This window comes from Ptychodera flava, chromosome 9 (assembly GCF_041260155.1).
Source record: "Ptychodera flava strain L36383 chromosome 9, AS_Pfla_20210202, whole genome shotgun sequence".
Taxonomy (NCBI): domain Eukaryota; kingdom Metazoa; phylum Hemichordata; class Enteropneusta; family Ptychoderidae; genus Ptychodera; species Ptychodera flava.
The window spans coordinates 22,696,592-22,702,441 of NC_091936.1; the positions used below are offsets into that span (position 1 = coordinate 22,696,592).

General features: G+C 37.1%; 1 long non-coding RNA gene across 1 annotated transcript; it reads left to right on the forward strand.

Moving 5' to 3' along the window:
* The first annotated feature begins 4,589 nt into the window (after positions 1-4,589).
* LOC139139631 (uncharacterized) lies at positions 4,590-5,122 on the forward strand. The gene is made up of 2 exons (XR_011553847.1): positions 4,590-4,939; positions 5,057-5,122. It is a non-coding gene; the product is annotated as an uncharacterized lncRNA (long non-coding RNA).
* The last annotated feature ends 728 nt before the right edge of the window (positions 5,123-5,850 follow it).

Consider the following 5,850-nt stretch of genomic DNA (forward strand, 5'->3'; position numbering starts at 1 on the left):
AAGTCATAATATCTGTTACTTAAGTTTCATGCAACCTGCAATCTACCGTCAGACAGACAGTCTATCTGTCTGAATATTGCAGGATGCATGAAACTTAAGTAACAGATACCATACTCTGTACTGTGAAGTTAAGTAGTATTATATATATATATATATATATATATATATATATATATATATATATATATGTTCGACTGTGGTTTTTTCAGGTTGTCCTCAGTGTTGTCGGTGGCGTGGTTATGATAAATTCGTTTGTAGGATATTACACCCGTACCAATCTTCTGGTTCAAATAGTTTATTATAACAGCACAACGTTTCGTCCTAAAAGTAGGACTTCCTCAGGTGCTACAGATCAAAAAGTTTCAACACGGAGTAAGTCACAGTGATATTTAACGTACAAAAGTTACATGTCGGAGAAAATACTAAGTGACAGTATGGTGAAAATACAGGAGTTGTTTCTTACCTATTTGAATGGCTCAGATGTTGAATGGCAATTGGGAGAATGTTTGAATGTGTATTTATAGTGTGGCTGGGAGGGCGCTAGTGTTGGAATTTGAATAAAGACAATGGGAGTAGCTAGCTGTGAATATTTAGGCCGTCAGGTGTTAATGTCTTTAATTTGGAAATCCACAAGGATTCCAGCTTTTTTCGAAGCGGGTCGTCCATTTTATTGATTTTCACAATGCCAATTATTGAAACGTCTTGGATTGTGTGTTGATCTGAATTGAAATGGAGCGCTACTGGCATGTTTGAGTTACGACGGATGGTGGACAGATGGTTATTGAATCTTAATCGAAATTCTGTTTTGGTCTCTCCTACGTACTGTTTTTTTGCATTTATTACAGGTTATAAGATATATTATGTTTTTAGACTTGCATGTGATGTTTTGTGTAATAGTGTGAACTGTATTATTTGAGTGGCTATGGAAACTGGTGGCATTTGTCGAATGTTTACAGATGTTGCAGCCCTGGTTGAGCACATTTGTAGAAACCTGCTGGTGCATCGGACTGTTGTAGTTCACTGTGAACTAATAGATCTCGCAGGTTTCTACTACGGCGGTGTGCTATGATTGGAGTTTCAGCGATGGCACTTTTACAACGGGGTGATTTTTGTAATATATTGAAGTGAGTTTGAACGATCTGTTTGATGTTTGGGTGCCGAGGGTTAAATGTAACTACAAAAGGAATACGTGTTTGGTGTGGTTTTATTTTGTATTGTAGGAGGGTGTTTCTAGGAATTGATTTGGCCCGATTTATTTGGTCTATAACCAAGCTTTCTGGGTATCCCCGCTTGATTAGTGATGTTGTCATTCCTTTAAGCGGGTGTCCCTCCAGTCATGCCTGGAGCATATTCTACATATGCGGATGGCTAATCCATAAGGTATGCCTAGTTTTGTGTGCCTAGGGTGTGATGACGTAAATGCCAAATGTTGATTCGTGTCTGTTGGTTTTTGTATAAATCTGTTTCGATGTTCCCCTCTTTATCCAAGTGTTGTGAGATATCAAAAAGGAACGGAAGTTTGTGAGAGTGTCATGGTAAATTTTATGGTGGGTGTATAGTGTTGATGAATTGATGGAATGCATTGACTATGGATTTATCATGTGCCCAGATGGAGTTGATGTCATCTATGAATCTGGCCCAATCAAGTGGTGTTTGTGGCGCTTTTTGTAAGATCTGAAGTTCCAATTCGCCCATGAAAATATTAGCATAGCTAGGGGCCATCTTTTGGCCCATCGCTGTGCCGAACACCTGTAGAAAGTGTGAGTTATTAAAAGTGAAATTGTTGTTGTGGAGAATGAGTTTGAGGAACCTGATTATTGTTTTTGTGGGTGGAACCTGTTCTGTGCGTTTGTCCAGTACTTTTTGGCATGCTGCAATACCCTCATCTATGGGAATGTTGGTGTAGAGCGAAGTGACGTCAAAGGTGGCGAGAATACTTCCTTTAGGTACTTGCCCAAGGTTTTGAATACGTTGAAGGAAGTGGGTTGTGTCTTTAATGTATGAGGGTAGAGTGGAAACTAATGGTTGTAGATAATGGTCAACATATTCAGAAATTTTTTGAGTGGGATGATTAATCGTAGAAACTATAGGCCTGAATGGGATGTCTGGTTTGTGTATTTTTGGCAGCATATAGAACTTTCCTGGATTTGGATTCGTACATATAGATAATCCCTAGTATCTTTGCATATGTTGCCTTCTTTATATTCTTCTTCGATTGCTACTCTAATGATTTTGTTTATTCTATTAGTTGGGTCTGAACGGAGCTGCTTGTAATGCTTTGGATTATTGAGAATTTCTCTGCTTCTGAGACGTAGTGGCTTTTATTCATAATAACAATTGATGACCCCTTGTCGGCCGGTTTGATGACGATATCGTTTCTTTTTCTCAGATTCGTTAAAGCTTCCCGTTCATGTGGTTTGAGGTTGTCTTTGCTATAATTGGTGCATTTGTGTTTTTTGATGTCTTCCGTGACTAGGGCGATGTAAGTCTCCAGAAAGGGGTCACGATTTATCGGTGGTGAAAAGCAACTTTTTTTGCGGAATGGGTTTTCATTAGTAAGTTGCGAGGTGTCATCATCATCATGGAAAAATTCCGCTAAACGAAGGCGCCTGTAAAAGGAGCTCGCATCTGTGTCGAGTTGAATTTTATTTACTTTCAATGGGGTGGGACAAAATGTGAGGCCCCTTTCTAGGAGACTTACCTCGGCTTCAGTGAGCGGAACATCTGATAAGTTGATGACAGTGGAGGAGTTCGTTTGTGAATTTTCTGAGTTCATTTGTGTGTTTTCGGAGTTCATTTTTTCAGTCTTACTGTTTTCATTCTGTTTCTTTTCCGGTGGTTGGCTAAATAGCTGTTTATGAATGTGTTGACTGATTTGGTAGTCAGAAATGCGGGCGTTGATACCATATCGATGGAGTTTATGTTGTTTAGTCTGGATGATCTGTCGTGTAATATCTTTCTCCCATTGTTCGAGTTCTTCGGAGATGACTGATAAAGAGTCTGGAGAACACTGTTCCTTCAATTTCAACAAGTTGGAGTTGACGATTTCTGATGTTGGGTCGCAAGATACCTGCATTCTTTTATGAGGATGTTCTGTAGAGCGGTGGATGTTTTGTGTAAATATCATTCCATTTCTCGTGAAATCTTGCGGATGTTAGAGATTATAAAATCATTAGAATAGCAATCGAGGAAGAATATAAAGAAGGCAACATATGCAAAGATACTAGGGATTATCTTATATGCACGAATCCAAATCCAGAAAAGTTCTATTTGCTGCCAAAAATACACAAACACGACATCCCATTCAAGCCTATTGTTTCTACGATTAATCATCCCACTAAAAACTTTCTGAATATGTTGACCATTATCTACAACCATTAGTTCCCACTCTGCCCTCATACATTAAAGACACAACCCACTTCCTTCAACGTATTCAAAACCTTGGGCAAATACATAAAGGAAGTATTCTCGCCACCTTTGACGTCACTGCACTCTACACCAACATTCCAATAGATGAGGGTATTGCAGCATGTCAAAAAGTACTTGATAAACGCACAGAACAGGTTCCACCCACAAAAACAATAATCAGGTTCCTCAAACTCATTCTCCACCACAACAATTTCACTTTTAATAACTCACACTTTCTACAGGTGTTCGGCACAGCGATGGGCCAAAAGATGGCCCCTAGCTATGCTAATATTTTCATGGGCGAATTGGAACTTCAGATCTTACAAAAAGCGCCACAAACACCACTTGATTGGGCCAGATTCATAGATGACATCAACTCAATCTGGGCACATGATAAATCCATAGTCAATGCATTCCATCAATTCATCAACACTATACACCCCACCATAAAATTTACCATGACACTCTCACAAACTTCCGTCCCTTTTCTTGATATCTCGCAACACTTGGATAAAGAGGGGAACATCGAAACAGATTTATACAAAAAACCAACAGACACGAATCAACATTTGGCATTTACGTCATCACACCCTAGGCACACAAAACTAGGCATACCTATGGATTAGCCATCCGCATATGTAGAATATGCTCCAGGCATGACTGGAGGGACACCCGCTTAAAGGAATTGACAACATCATTAATCAAGCGGGGATACCCAGAAAGCTTGGTTATAGACCAAATAAATCGGGCCAAATCAATTCCTAGAAACACCCTCCTACAATACAAAATAAAACCACACCAACACGTATTCCTTTTGTAGTTACATTTAACCCTCGGCACCCAAACATCAAACAGATCGTTCAAACTCACTTCAATATATTACAAAATCACCCCGTTGTAAAAGTGCCATCGCTGAAACTCCAATCATAGCACACCGCCGTAGTAGAAACCTGCGAGATCTATTAGTTCACAGTGAACTACAACAGTCCGATGCACCAGCAGGTTTCTACAAATGTGGCTCAACCAGGGGCTGCAACATCTGTAAACATTCGACAAATGCCACCAGTTTCCATAGCCACTCAAATAATACAGTTCACACTATTACACAAAACATCACATGCAAGTCTAAAAACATAATATATCTTATACCTGTAATAAATGCAAAAAAACAGTACGTAGGAGAGACCAAAACAGAATTTCGATTAAGATTCAATAACCATCTGTCCACCATCCGTCGTAACTCAAACATGCCAGTAGCGCTCCATTTCAATTCAGATCAACACACAATCCAAGACGTTTCAATAGTTGGCATTGTGAAAATCAATAAAATGGACGACCCGCTTCGAAAAAAGCTGGAATCCTTGTGGATTTCCAAATTAAAGACATTAACACCTGACGGCCTAAATATTCACAGCTAGCTACTCCCATTGTCTTTATTCAAATTCCAACACTAGCGCCCTCCCAGCCACACTATAAATACACATTCAAACATTCTCCCAATTGCCATTCAACATCTGAGCCATTCAAATAGGTAAGAAACAACTCCTGTATTTTCACCATACTGTCACTTAGTATTTTCTCCGACATGTAACTTTTGTACGTTAATATCACTGTGACTTACTCCGTGTTGAAACTTTTTGATCTGTAGCACCTGAGGAAGTCCTACTTTTAGGACGAAACGTTGTGCTGTTATAATAAACTATTTGAACCAGAAGATTGGTACGTGTGTAATATCCTACAAACGAATTTATCATAACCACGCCACCGACAACACTGGGGACAACCTGAAAAACCACAGTCGAACATATATATATATATATATATATATATATATATATATATATATATATATATATATATATATATATATATATATATATATATATATATCTATATATATATATAATATTAACATATATATATATTATTATAGATATATATTATTATATATATCGAAATTACAATGTTGATGCTTAGCAAGCGTTTATAATAAACCAATTACTTGAAGTACAAAGTAGTGAGATCTATATATCTATATATAACAATTATATATTATGTAATTATGCTACTTTGTACTTCAAGTAATTTGTTTATTTATAACGCTCTGCTTTGCATCGAGCACTGTATATAATATATAATAATTATATAGATATAATTATATATATATTATATATTATATATTAATTTATTTATGTATTATTTATTTATAATTAAATATATGTAATATATATTTTTATTTATTTATTTATTTAAATTTATTTATGTTTATATTTATATGTCGGTGGGTATGCAATCACGATGGTTCATAACTTGCAAATAAGGGCGAATGTAGCGCTAGAGAGCTAAATAAATTTCGAAAATTGTATAGGCCGAGAAATAACAAAGTGACGAGTGTCCAGAAAAATCTCCGAACCATTATTGCTATAGTTTATTAAATGCAGG